Source organism: Vombatus ursinus, unplaced genomic scaffold (assembly GCF_900497805.2).
Source record: "Vombatus ursinus unplaced genomic scaffold, bare-nosed wombat genome assembly UNPS02014807.1, whole genome shotgun sequence".
Lineage (NCBI taxonomy): Eukaryota > Metazoa > Chordata > Mammalia > Diprotodontia > Vombatidae > Vombatus > Vombatus ursinus.
Window position 1 is genome coordinate 62,112,712 of NW_020954585.1, and position 15,270 is coordinate 62,127,981.

Consider the following 15,270-nt stretch of genomic DNA (forward strand, 5'->3'; position numbering starts at 1 on the left):
AAGAGAAGAGAAGAGAAGAGAAGAGAAGAGAAGAGAAGAGAAGAGAAACAAGACTACCTTTATGTAAGGCACCAGAATCATTGATAATTGTGAAATTTCATGTCTGCATAGTTCATGGTACCCTGGCTCTGCCATTAACTAACAGGTTGACCTTGGACCAGTTCTCCTCCCTGAGCCTCAGTTTCCTCACATGTAAAATGAGAATAATAATCCCTATCCTATCTATCACATAGGGGTATCAGGAGATTCAGACGAGACAAATCAGTTTGAAACATTAAAAGCCCCATAGAAATATCAGGAATTCTTAATTCAAGAAGCTCTGATATGAACGTCTCTTAATTAAATGGATGAAATGGGAATTTTTTTCCCATATTGGGCTGAAGGGCCACAGATTCAGAGAAAATATATGAGTTAGAAGGGACCTTCAAGGTTCTCCCAGGATTGCATGCTTCCCGTTGTCCCACAGCAGTGAGGGAAGGAGCATCTTTTTAGAGCTGAAAGCAAACCCAGAGATTACAGAAATTTATTTCATAATATTAAAAATTTAGAGCTGGAAGGAAATTTAGAAGTCATTAAGTCCAACCTCTTCATTTTATAGATAAGAAAACTGAGGCCCTGAAGTCAAGTGACTTATACCAAGTCACATAAATAGTGCATCAAAGAGCCTGGATTCAAACCCTGGCCCACTATCTCTAATGCTAATTTTTTTTTGAGTCGTCATTTTTTTAATCATGTCTGACTCCATTTAGGGGTTTCTTGGCAAAGATACTGGAGTGGTTTGTCATTTTCTTCCCCAGATTATTTTGCAGATGAGGAAAGTGAGGCAAATAAGGTTAAGTGACTTACCCAGAGTCACACAGATAGGAAGTATCGGAGGCCAGATTTGAACTCAAGAAGATGAGTCTTCTCCAGGCGACGCTTTATCCCCTGCACCATCTAGCTGCCCCCAAAGCTAATTAACATGCTTTCTACCATGTTCAATTGCCAATCTATTTTTGTACTCTCTTGTAAGTAGGAACATGGACTGCTTCTGACTGAGACCTCATAGGGATAATAGGATAAAACTGACTTATCTCTGTTTCTCTCTGTCTCTGTCTCTGTCTCTCTCTCCTTGTCTCTCTGTCTCTGTCTGTCTCTATCTCTGTCTCTCTTTCTCTCTTCTATGTTGTCTTGCTTAAGCCACTATTGGGGAAAGGGGAGGATGTGATGTAATAGTGGTGGGAAATTTCTGTTCCCTCCTTACAAAGGACAAAACAAAGTGAGTGGGAAGGATTTAGATTGACTAACAGAAAAACTTACTGATCAGCTAGCTAAGTGGCATAGTGGCTAGGGTGATGTGCCTGGAGTCAGGAGCTGTGTGACCCTGGTCAAGTCACTTAACTTCAGTTTCTTCATCTGTAAAATGGGGATAATAATAGCACCTACCTCCTAGAGTAGTTGTTTGGATCAAATGAGATAATTGTAAAGCACTTAGCACAGTGCCTGACACTTAGTAAGTATTGTATAAATGTTACTATTATTGTTATCTCTGGAAGATATAAAATATTTCTCCTTCAAAGAGGAGAAATTCCCATAAATATTAATAAATATTTATTAAATGCTTACCATGTGCCAGGCATATAAACAAAGCTAATGGTCTTCCTAGGAGGGGTTTCAATTCAGTCCTGTCCAAAATATAGGGGGATAGGCCCAATAACATCTCAGAACCCCCTGAAATTCTCTTTTGGGTAAAGAAGTCTCCTTATCTAGCATCTATCATGGATTTGAAGCCCAGGCTTCCATGGGAATGCTTGGCCATCTTGGGGGCACCAGTGGTCTCACTGGTGAAATAGATGGTTAGTGCTTCTGAACTCCTAGTTTCTACACAGCTGTGTGTAGTGGGGGCCTCTCTGAAAGACAAATCCACATATGCTCAGCACCCAGACAGAACTCCAGAAATCAATCTGTCTGATCCACTTTTCTTCTGAAATGAGGCTCCCTGGCAAATACTAGGGACGTTTGGGTGACCCTAAGTTGTCAGCTCTGAAGGTCCTTTGGTTTCTAGGCCTGAGTAAGAAGGATGTTTCACTTAAGCCAAATAGATGTTCATTTAGAGACTGGAACAGGTTGGCTTGTCGACAGGTATCAACTCAGCAGGTATTCTAACCCTTGCTTGGCAGTGACCTGCATCTAGTTCTCTCATTTCCAAAGTGGTATCAACAGCTCTGTTACCTCATTTTGCTGCTTCTGTTTCAAATTGGAAATGCCAAGAATTTCAAGGCAAGAATCCCCATGAAAATAGGTGCCCAAAGCAGTGTTAGAGACAGCTACATGGAGAGGGTAGGCCCAAGTGGTAAATGCCAAACAGTAAGGAAGGAAAGAGAAACAACCCCTTCCTACCAAAACTTATAACCCAGGTTGCTTCGTGGTAAAATGAAGCTGCTGAAAATTATTCTTCAGTCCTTTCTATCTTATTTTTCAGTGACTTCCTCCCCTTATGGGCACTCTCCCTTTCTCCTCTAAGGCAACTAACATACTTTTATTACTCTGAGCCAGGCTTCACATCTTTGGATAGACCCTGACTCTAAGATCCTTTTCTCTTAATTAGTTAGTTGTGTGCCACATTCTGTTTGAAGCTATTCCCAGGTAACTTTCATGTTGGAAAGAATTGGATCAGTTTTTGGTCTAAGAGAGATGGCCAAATGATCACCATTTTATTAATAATGTATAGCCTTATTAATAAAATGATTAAATTACCCAGAAAAAAATTGGATCAATTCATTCCTTTAATTGGCTACCTTCTCAAAAAGATTTGTATTTCAAAACAAAGGAATCAGTCACTAATGGTAGAATTTCAGGGGCATAGCAGGATGGTTAGGGCCCTTCCCAGTGATCCTTCAGTTACACAAAGGTGACTGCCAACTCCATGTACTCTAAAAGCAAGACCCACTGTAGTCTATAAGAGGAACTTAAAATTAAGCCTAAGGAAAGCTGTTAGTATAGAGAGGGCTCCTTCCTTTAAGAAACACAGGTTCAAGGGTTGTTGGAGAGTGAATAAGATCCAGACATTCACCGGAGCAGTCTTCTGAAGTCCATCCATCCATCATGTCTATTTTCTGACACTAGGACTTTGGCTTTCAGAGCAGGGCAGTCAGGTGCCACTGCATCCGCAGTGGGAGCAAAGCTTCACTGGTTATGATGCATCTGGCTTTTGAGCTCTGTAGCCGGTAATGTCTTTTGCTGTCATCATAGGGGTCCCAGGAATGAGTACAAGTCCTAGAAGAAGCAAGTTCATTGAATAATTCCTTTGATAAATAATGATTGAATGTCTAATGTGTGCAAGGTGGGATGCTAAGAATACTAGCAATATAAATAACATTATGATGTGGCCCCTATTCCCAGTGAGCTTATGGTTTATTAGATGAGATGATATGTACATATATAACCATAATACAAAAAAAGACTATGATAAAAGTACAAAATGCTAACACATTTATAAAGTACAAAGTGTACAATGGCGCCATATACAAGGTACTTTATCAAAGGCACAAAGTGTTAATACATTTTTTTAAACAAGGAATTAAAATTAATTTAGAATGGAGAGGATTCCCACTTAACTTACAGATTAGACTATACCTCTGAGGTTCCTTCCAACTCTGAAATTTAATGATTCTTTGATTTTTATGAGGTCAATTTTGACTCATCAGAATGAGTGGTAGTAGAAATTGTTTTTCCCCAGCAGGATCAGATGTTATCATCTTTAAATAATGGGCAGTGACCAGGAAATGTTGGGTAAGTATGAGATATAGACAGCCAGAGTCCATAGAATGAGGTGAGAAAATTCATTCACTAAGACAGAATTAGTATAGGCCACTGTGATTCCCTCCTCTGGTTCACATGCCCTCCCACAAAGCAGCAAAAAGCAAAAAGTCCAGTGTCTATAGCCAGCAGTTTGCCTGCTCAAAACTCTTTGCTACTTCAGTGAGGGTTGCCTAAAGGTGACATTGTGATTGAAGGGAATCGATTTGTCTTTGGTGCTTTCCCATTCCCTATTTTAGCCCTGGGATTTCAAAGAATATCTTATTGTCTGGATGTCTATCCTTAGTTTTTCACAAAATCTTTTAGTCACTGGGCCTGCAAATATTATTTAGAAACTAATTTGCATGAAAAGTGTACTGTAAGTTGATATCATTTTAAAGTATAACCTCTTGAAAAGCCAATGGAATTTAAATGAAGGGTCCTGGAGGACTGAAAAAGATTAAAGACCTAAAAGAATGAATCTTTAATGGTGGAATTTTAGATAGTCAATGGAAGATAGTTTTTGCTTTGTTTTTGTTTTTGGCAGGAGCCTTCTTGGCTGTCATGTTGGAAAGCGTCTGATAAATTCATTCACTTAAAATGTTACCTTTGGGTATTTGTCATCTTTAAAAAAATTGATAAATTTTATTTTTATATATTACAAAACCTCCTGGCCTAAATTCAAATGAATTCCCCCAAATGTAAGTCCTTGAAAATAGTTAAGTAAATAAAGAGTGATTGTGTCTGATAATATTTGCAATGTTGCATTTTAATAATTTTCCATTTCTCAAAAGAAAGGGCAGATGTTTGCTTTATAAGTTAGTATCAGTTTTGTATACTATTTTTGATCTGGGTTTCATTACCATTTCAAATTTTCTTCATTTATATTGTTACAGTAATTTTGTAAATTGTTCATTTGGTTCTGTTTTGTTCACTCTGCATCCTTTCATATGATATTTCACACATTTGAATTCTTATTAATCATGCTTCATGGTATCATAATATCCTATCACACTGGCATGCTGCAATTTGTGCAACCATTCTCCTAATGTTGGATTCATTTTGTTTCCAATATTTTGCTATATCAAAACAGAGCTGCTATGAATGTATTCATATAAATAGGCCTTTTCTTTTTCTTTTTTTCTCTATAGACTCTTTTGGGGGTATATACCTAATAAAGAGATTGTTAGGTCAAAGAGTATGAGTGATTTATGCACTTTCATGATTTTAAAGTTATTTTTCAGTGGTTGGACAGCTCCACAGCAAGTTAATGTGCTTGTTTTTCTACCTCTCATGAACCCTAAAAAAATGCATTTTTCCATGTTTTGTCAACTTTGCCAGTTTGATGGGTGATACCTCAGAGTTGTTTTCATCTTTATTTCTTTGATAATTGTATGGTCAGTGTGGATAGTGAACTAGCTTGGAAACAAGGAAAACTTTGGTTTAAGTATTGTCTCTGACATATGCTACCAATTTGACCCTGGGCAAGTCAATTAAACTGTAAGTTCTCTAGACAACTCTGTAAGATGATAAGTTGCAGAGAAGGCACCAATCTGCATTAGTGGAAGAAATTTCCTTACTGGGAAGCTCCCTCTACCAATGAAATCATAGGCTGAGCCCTTTATCCTTCTGTGATGATTATTCCTTAGAGCTTTCTTTTTTTTTTTTAAAGCTTTTTGCTTTTGAGTTCATAATTTGTGTTTTCTTTTTTGAGAAATTTTTTCCTATCTTCCTACTATTGGGTATTGCTGAATAACTCAGTTGTATCTATTAGTTTGTATCAATTCCCTATAGATTTTGGATATAAGACTTTTATCAGAGAAATTTTTTGGGGGGGAAATATTGTCCCCAGTCCATATTTTAAATTTTTTTTTGATGAGGCAATTGGGGTTAAGTGACTTGCCTAGCGTCACACAGCTAGTGAGTATCATGTGTCTGAGGCTATATTTGAACTCAGGTCTTCCTGATTCCAGATCTAGCATTGTGCCACCTAGCTGGCTCTTGGTAGATTAACTCCAAGATATTTAATTCCTCTAATTATTATTTTAAATGATATTTCTCTATTTCTTCATCCTAGTATACAGAAATCCTGATGATTTGTGGATTTATCTTGTGTTTACTACTTTGCTGAAGCAATCAATTGTCTGGTTAATTAATTTTATGACAGGGAAAACTATAAACCAACAAACAATCCCAAAATAAGCACAAGAGGATATTTTTAAAATTAAAGATGAGATATACAAATTAATTTTTAAAGCAATTGAATTAACATTAAGATAAATGTTCAGGGATATAAATTTTATTTGAAGGACTACTTTAGCTGTTTCCCTTGAAATCTGGTAAGTGATCTAATTATTATCATCCTTTTGAATATAGTTTTTAATATTTCTCTGACTTGGCCTTTGATGTAATCATTATTTAGGATGTCCTTTTTAATTTTCTCTTTAGGTCTACATTTTTTTTTTAACAATTTCATTGTGTTGTGGTCTGTAAAGGATGTGTTTAACATTTCTATCATGCATTTGCTTGAGTTGCAGATATTCCAGTGTTTTAAAAAATTAGTTCCATGAAAGATTGAGAAATATGTATATTCACTAAGATTCCCATTTGTGTCTCCATATGTCTATCAAATCCAGTTTCCCCCAATATTTTGTCTGTAATTTCCTTCTTGTTTATTTTTCCATTTGATTTATTGAGCTCTGACAAGGAGATGCTAAAATTGACTAGAATTCATGTCTTACCACTTAAACTTTTTTTTGGTTATTTTTTCCTTTGAGAACTTAATAGCTATCAGTGCCTATATATTTAGCACTATATCACAGGCTAATAGTATCATAGATTTAGAGCTGGAAGGGACCCCAAAAATCATTTAGTCTTACCCTCTCATTATGTAGATAAGGAAACTAAAGCCTAGAAAGATTTAATGACTTATCCACAGTCACACAGATAGTAAGCAGCAAAGCCAAGATTTGAACCAAGATTCCATGACTTTAGTTCTAGAAAATTTTCCCTGTATTATACTGCCATTTCAAAGTCATGTTTCATTATCTATGGTGTTTTTAGTAATAATGTAGTTTCCCTGATTATCTCTTTTGATATCATCTCTGTTTGCTATTGCCTTACATGAAATCATAATTGCAACTTCTGCTATTTTGAATTTAGCTGAAACATAATAGCTTTCACTCTAGTCCTTTATTTTAAATGTGTATCAACCTCTTTGTTTTAGATATGCTTCTTATAAGCAGCATGTTTTTGGGTGTTGTTCTTTAATCCATTCTGTAATTTGTTTCCCTTTATTGGCAAATTCAATCTATTAATATTTAAGATAACACTTGTTTGGTTTTCCCTACATTAGATCTTCTTATATTGCTTTTTCTGCCTTTGACACAAGGTACCATACTGGCCATTTTGTTTTTGACAGATCAATCTTACTCCAAGCACTAATAATATTCAGCCATTCACTTCCCTAATTTTATCCCATTCCTGGCAATGTTGAAGTGTGGGAAGTGTGGAAGGTAAAGGGATAGCTTTTTTTTTTTAACCAAAATAGTTGGCACCTTTGTGTATTTAAGTTTAAGTATCTGTAATCCGAGCCTGGCCAGTAACCTGCTCGAATGCACCCCACGATTGCCAGCCACCACTCAGGAATCCGGGGCAGAATCACTATCACATCGTCTCCTTGCTGCAGGCCACAGGCATCTGAGAGGACATTGGCTGCCTGGCGGGTGAAATCGCCGAACTCTTGGTTTGTACCACTTCACCTCATTGCCTTCATCACTCACCCACCACAGAGCTGGGGTCAAGGCTTTCTTGCCCTCCTGGTGAAACAGAAAACCTAGTGATACAGCATGCACAGAGACCAGCCATCCGTATGGGTTAGAGTGTACTAAATCCTCCAACCTTTCATTGAAGATCAGTGACAAAAGAAGGCAAGTTAGAAGGTTGTTTTTGTTCTGCTGTAGATGTGCTTTAATACTGTAACAACTGTCAGACACTGAAGAGGCAGCATAGCATATTAATCCTTGGGACAGTGTATGCATGTGTGTGTAATGCACATATGTGTATATATATGGATATGTATAGAGATGTATACACAATACATATATACATACATTTATGTGTATACATAAATACATACACACAGCCTGTACTGTTTGAAAGAGAGGGCTCCTGTCCAGTTTGCATTGGAGAGTAGGGTTAATGATGTCTAAGGGCCACTGGGTCAAAGGTTCTGAAGCCAGAATGAGTTCATACGACTCAGAGGCTCACGTCAACATGGACATTATTACAATATGGTGACATCATTTTAATGTTGCCTTCAAGACATTGTTTTGCCTGTGGATGCTTCCTGGTTCCCTCTAAACCTCTTAGGGTCTATTTCTATTCTTTATAGGATTTATTTGTCTCCTAGGCAACATCATTTATCACTATGTGAAAGCAATGGCCATGGCCAGGATTGAGTGAGGAAGAAATAAAGAATCCTAGAACATCATAACTGGAAGAAATCTTAAGACATGATCTGGTCTAACCTTTTTAATTTAGAGGAAACTAGAGCCAAGAAAGAGGAACAGACTTAACCAAGATCATACAGTAGCCAAGTCAGGTCTAGAAGCTAGGTTTTCTAACTCCCTGGGAGGCATTCCCCATCCCACTGTGCACAGTTGGAGGTAGTTGCAATGAAGATTGCTCTGCTGGGCAAGTAGGATATTCTGATGCCTTAACTGGGCACCATGGAGAGAGCACTAGTCTTAGAGTCAGGAAGACTTGAATCCAAAATCTCACCACAGACACTTCCTAGCTGTGTGACCCTAGAAAAGTCACTCAACTCCTCTCACCCTCAATTTCCTCATCTGTGAAATGGGGATAATAAAAGCTCTTACCTCACATGGTTGTGTGTTTTCCAAATCTTAAGGCATGTAAATGCTATCTAGCTGTTATTAGGGGAACCTGTGTCTCTCTGGGAGGTCAAGGGTAGAAAGTTTTGGAGCTAACTTCTTTTTTAAAGAAGGAACTTATTTTGTTATTCCAAGTGCATCATTTCCTAAGATTTCCACATATTTCCTCTAGTTGGTTATCTCCTTTTCCCCACTTAATAGTAATCTTATTTACAATTGCATGTAAAAATAGTTTTTAACATTCATTTTTATGTGATTTTGAATTACAAATTTTTCTCCCTCCCCCCCAATATAGCAAGCAATCTGAAATAGGTTATACATGTACAATCATGTTAAACATATTTCCACATTAGTTATGTTGTGAAAGAAGAATCAGAACAAAAAAACCACGAGAAAGAAAAAAACAAAAAACAAAAAAAAGTGAAAATTACATGCTTTAATCTGCATTCGGACTCCATAGTTTTTTCTCCAGATGTGGATAGCATTTTCCATCAGCAGTCTTTTGGAATTGTCTTAGATCATTGTATTGCTGAGAAGAGCTAAGTCTATCATATTTGATCATTGTACAATGTTGCTATTATTGTGTGTGATATTCCCCTGGTTCCGTGAAGCTAACTTCTGCAACTGAGAAAGTTTTCTTTAGAGTATGTAGGATAGAGAAAGATGGAAGGAGGAAGAATAGATTGTGATCTAGCAAATGCTTGATTTTTCTAGATGGGCTTTCAGATCCATTAATATGCATTGTGTTTGAGACCTACAACAACCTTTCTCCTCTTTGCCCTCATTTTGGGACCTCCTTCAGTTGAAGAACTACGGAGTCCAAATGCAGACTGAAGCATATGATTTTCACTTTTTTTTTTTATATTTTTCTTTCTCATGGTTTTTCCCTTTTGTCCTGATTCTTCTTTCACAACATAACTATTGGAAATAGTTAACCACAGAGCAGTGATCAGATGAGATGAATTGGCCCTTGGGGAAATTCTGACTTAAGAAAGACTTCATGGAGGAAGTAGGTGGGAGAGCTAGAGAAAGGGACCAGAAAGATGGACTAGGGATACTTGAAACTAAAACCACCCACACTACAGGGAAGAGGCAGACAAAATATGTGTTGTGTTGTGAGGTTTTGGGTGTTGTGTTCTGTGTTGGGGTTGGAGTAGAGCAAGGGTTCCCACTTTTCTGGGGGACACTTGCCATGATTTTGATATTCTACTTCCCAAAAACTAAACAGCACAAACACTAGGAGTCTAGTTCTTGCTTCCCAATTTCCCCCATTTCTGACACCTACAGTCACTAGAAATCCCTATCACTTTCTCCATTTGAGCCCAGTGATCCAGCACATCATTTGCAAAGTTAAACTTCTCAGGCATTTCTGGATTTTTTGCCCCCAAGAAAGCCTGTTGGGCCACGTTCCTGGGATGGAGGTGCAGTGGACAGCAGGACAGCCAGGAGGCCCACAGATCTCGGGACTGTTGGAATCTTAGCAGCAGCTGCATGATCAGGAGAGGATAGTCCTAATGGCACGGAGCCACAGCAAACCTCTGAGCCTAATTTCACTGCCAGAACTCTTTTGAGGGGAGAAACAGAAGAAAGGGTGTTACCTCCTTTTTGGCAACACAGCCCAACCAAACCTCGGGCCTCCAGGGCCACCTGAGGTAAACCAACCCCCTTCACTGCTCACATGATAGCTTGGTTGCATGTCCAGATACCAAAGAAGAGGTGGGGCAGGGGCTGGGGGTGGGCACTCCTCTCTGTTTCTGAGGTCTGCATCTTAAAGCAAGCATAGGACTAAGTTCCATAGGGTTGGCATTGTTCATCTTACAACACGGAGGCCCTTCCCAGAACAAAACAGACCAATCCCTATGATGTTTGCTAACAATACAGAATTTTCAGGGACTCCAATCCTACTTCCTCCCTCCCCCCAATATGTGAAAATACAAGAAATAATGTTTTTCCTACAGGATACCACACTGCTGTATCCACTGTATCCACATCTGTACATGTGGTGGCAGATAGAGCACTGGACTTGGAGTAATAAAGATATAAGGCCAAATCCCACTTATCTGTGTGACCCTAGACAAGTCACTTAATTCCCTTAGCCTCAGTTTCCTCATCTATAAAACAGGGATATTAATGGCAACTACTTTACAAGGTTGTTGTGAGGATCAAATAAGATAACATGTGTAACATCTGCAAAACTTAATGCAGTATATAAATGTTAGCTATTGTTATCCTGGTTTGTTTTATAGTGTTTGCTGTTGTTGAGTCATTTCAGTAATGTCTGACTCTCTATGACCCTATTTGGGGTTTTCTGGGCAAAGATACTAGAGGGATTTTCCATTTCTTTTTACAGCTCATTTTACAGATAAGAAACTGAGGCAAAGAGGGTTAAGTGACTTGCCTACACTCACACAGCTAGTAAATGTCCAAGGCCAGATTTGAATTCAGATCTTCCTGACTCCAGGCCTGGCATTTTATCCACTTTGCCATCTAACTGTGTTTAACAGCATAGACAATTCTATTACCAATAATATTTATATTTACCAGTGCTCCAGTCAGTTCAGGGAGAGTCAAATTCAAACTGGTATAAAATGAGTGTGAGATTTGGAAGAAAGAATCATAGATTTAGAGCTGGAAGGAACTGTCAAAGTCATATAATCCAACTCTCTGACCCTTTCATTCAATGATAAAGACTCCATCTCACCATACTAGTTAATCAGATGTGCCTCAGCTCTCACCATGACATAAACATGACATAGGATAATGTCATGGGCCTCCTTTAAATGGGGTCCAAGCTTAGGATCAGAATTTCAGGTCTGGAAGGTTCTCCTATAACTTTGACCTATACCTGAATGAGAATCTCCTCTACCATCCCCCCAATAAGTGGCAATCCAGCTCTTCTTTAATGATCTCTAGTGAGAGTTAACTTACTATCTACGGAGACCAGACCTTTCCACTTTTGGATAGTTCTAAGAGTTAAGAAATTTTTCCTTTCATCATCCTAACCTCATTTCTTTGCAGCTTTCACCTATAGATCTTATTTCTTCCCTCTGGGGCCACACTGAGCATGCAAATACCCTTCAAGTGTTGAAGACAGTTATAAAGGTCTGGCAAGAAGAAATGCCCACATTGACCATGACTGAAAATGTACATCTCTTTTTGCGTTGTAGCTTTCTCAGCTCTCAGACTCCTCAAACTTCTTGTAAAGTTTATTCTTTTTTTACACCCCCATGTATTCATACTTTCCCACAGCCCTTCTTCCCCAACCTTACCCTCTTCCAACTCCAGGCTTGGCACCTCCCTCTGGGTGTGTGAGTGATGAAAGGATAAGGATTTTTCAACACCTCTTGAGACTTAAGTGCTTACCACTAGTGGGGTTTTGGGAAGAAAGCAATTGTGAGGACTCACTCAAGGAGGCTTAGAACAAAAGGAGGAGGAGCTCTCCTATGGGAGATTAGAATCAAATCTAATTTTATCTCCTTTTCAATGCTCACTCTCTGCCTAAACCCAAGTTGCTCATAAGCCATAAAGTTGGACCAGGCAATATTTCATCAGCTAAAAGCCAAGGCTAGCAATTTATTTAAAAGGACAATTATGTGATTAATTCAACTCAATTCAATTTAATTCATTTCAAAAAGCACACATTAAGCACCTACTATGTATAAGGCTTTATGCTATTATGAAAAATGCCTGGGATGAATCTCTTGAGCTTGCAGCAGTTCTGGGGAAAATCAATTTCTTCCTGATGTGATCCATAATCTCACTTACTGTGTGTCTATGGGTGTGCATGGTATCATTTGTCCAGTTTGTGGCCACCTTCCTCATCCCCTCTATGAACTGTATTTTGTTATTATTTCAGTGCTTCTTGACATATAGATTTGGAGTAGGTTGCCTTTGACTTTCCTTGCACTCTAAACCTACAATCCTGTGATCTTTGGAATGAGTTCTGAGAAGTGCCTACCACAGCACCTCTCACACTGCTAACATTCTGTAAATGTTTATCAAATTTTTTAATCTTGTGATATAACACTACTGTGCTGTGAGAAATGATGAACAGGTTAATTTTAGAAACTTTTTAAATTTAGAAAATTTTAGAAAAACATAGAAAGACTTGCATGAAATAACGAAGAGTGAAATGAGCAGAACCAAGAGAACACTGGATACAGTGGCAGCAATATTGTTCAAAGAGTAACTTTGAATGACTAAGCTATTTTGAGTATTATAAATATTCAAATCAACTACAAAGGACCTATGAAGTGTGGTGATTAAAATTGCCCAACCTACAATAAAAGAGACCAAGACAGAGCTCGGAGCCAATGACACTTTATTAAAGGGTCCCCTCTAATGCAGTGAACCTCAGATCTTCCTTACAATCTAAGAAACCTCTTCTTCCAGGACCTTGTTTTTATAAGGTTTCCAAATATGCAAATATGACTCTTGAGGGCCAAAAATGACATGTCAGCAGGGGGGTCACAGGTTGGGCAAAGCATGGGGCATTTCCACTAATTGGTCATAAGATGGTCACTTGCTCATGCTGGACCAAAGAGGGAGGTCTGGAGGTACAAAAATAAATTGGGGGACTTTCCAAATCATTAAGGTATTCCACCCATGGAATTGGACATGGAATTTGAGCAAAACAAGATGGAGACATCTTTATCAGCATTCTTGTGCTTGCACAAGTGAGCCTCATAATTTGGTAAACAAATAGTAAACATTACATTGAAGTTTGAGGCCCTATAAGAACCTATCCATCCCTATATGATTTATGTAATGTGTCAAACTGATTGAAATAGAGTAGGGGTGCAAATGAATTATTTTTCACAAAGGAAGATGCTACCCATTTCCAGTGAAAGAGCTAATAAATAGAAGTTTGTATAGTATGGTTTTACATTTAGCTATCTATCTATGTCAGATGGTGGCCTTCTTTAGTTCAGGTTGGGAGGGAGGGAAGGAGGAAGCATGGAACTCAAAAAGTAACTATCTCCCTCCCCAAATTGTTAATCTTTCTGAGCCTCAGTTTTTTAACCTACCGAAGTTAGCTTTAAATCTATGATTTTTTGATTCCTAACTTCTATTACCAATTCCATAAAGGCTCTGTCAACTATGAATTTGCCCAAGCCTTTATTAAACATATTTATATTTTCAGTCATTACTATTTGTAAACAGAACAGTGAGTGGTGCAGTGGTAATAGGGTGGTCTGGGAGGAGGGCAGGTAATAATAAATAAATTTACCATCTGCTGCCTCTTACTAGTCACAAACCATTTGTGATTTTATTGGTATGGGCCTTCTGTCCCTGATGTAGATTGGAATTCCTCTGCACCAGAATCAGCTCAGTACTTGGTAGCCAGCCTTTCAGGGATGAGTGCTTTGGCATTCCACTAGCCTAGCTCTCGAATAATAGGAACACAGTCTTTGGCAGGACAGGTCCCTGACGACTTTCATGATGGACTAGATCCATCAGAGCTTGTATGCTACCATCATAGTCTTTAAGAACCCAAAGTCTATGCCACAATCAGAAACCAGATTAGAACTTTGGAAATATAGCATGTTTGAGCAAAAAGAGGCCTAAGCAATCATCTAATTCTGCCCTTCTTTTTTCAGATTAAGCAACAGAGGCCTAGACAGATTTGCTGACTTTAATACCAATTGTATGGCCCTAGGTAAATCATTAACTTCTCAGTGCTCTAGGCCAGAGGGGTCAAACTCACAGCCTGCAACATTACATAAAATGTAATTGGGAAATATTTAACAAAATAAGTAAAAATTTAATGAACATAGATAACATTGCATTTTTAAAAATAACATGAGCTTGCAGGAATTCTGGTACATAGATTAATGGCCCTGTTTCTATTTGAGTTTTACACTGCTGCTCTAGGCAACTCTAAGACTCTAAGTTTAGGAAAAGGTTGCATTGGGAGTGGGAGTTCCCTAAATCAAAGAAATCACTAGTGCTGTTCTTATCTCTGTGCACATGAGCTAATACTGTATACCTTTAATACCTTAGCTAGGTGTCTATTTGATTCTGTGGGCTCCTTACTTAGATATTAAGAATTGGAAGGGATGTTAGATGTCATGAAATTCCATCTACAATAGCCTTTATCAAAATTCATTCAGACTTTCTTTGAGTTTCAACTGGTGACAAAGACTTACACCCTATCTTAAGAGGCAATACATCCCATTGTTGACAGCTGGACTTATTCTTGAGTTCATGGGACTTACACCCATTTGTACTAATTTTACCCCATAGAGTAATGCAGCTTAAGTTTTTTCTTAATATACCTCTCCAACTATTTGAAGGCAATATTGAAGTTCTTAGCCAAAGGCTCTGTTCCCCATTTATTCTGTCAGGGAAGGTTTTGTTTTGTTTTAATTGGAGGGGTTAGTATGCAGGACGTTGTTAAGTCCAGCGCACTAAATTGGAAGGAGGGTAGAGTGCAGTATAGAAGACTCTGGTCAGAAAAGGGAATGAGGACACTTGTAGGGGTGGTGGAGTGGCAGGGATGGAAGTAGAAAGAGGATTTGGAAAGATGCCAAAGACAAATCATACTGTGTTTTCTTTCTTTCTTTCTTTCTTTCTTTCTTTCTTTCTTTCTTTCTTT

At 38.2% G+C, this 15,270-nt stretch overlaps 1 pseudogene; it reads right to left on the reverse strand.

Annotated features, from left to right (window-relative positions):
• Positions 1–10,165, reverse strand: part of LOC114052194 — a 23,081-nt pseudogene extending 12,916 nt beyond the window's left edge.
• Positions 10,166–15,270: the final 5,105 nt, after the last annotated feature.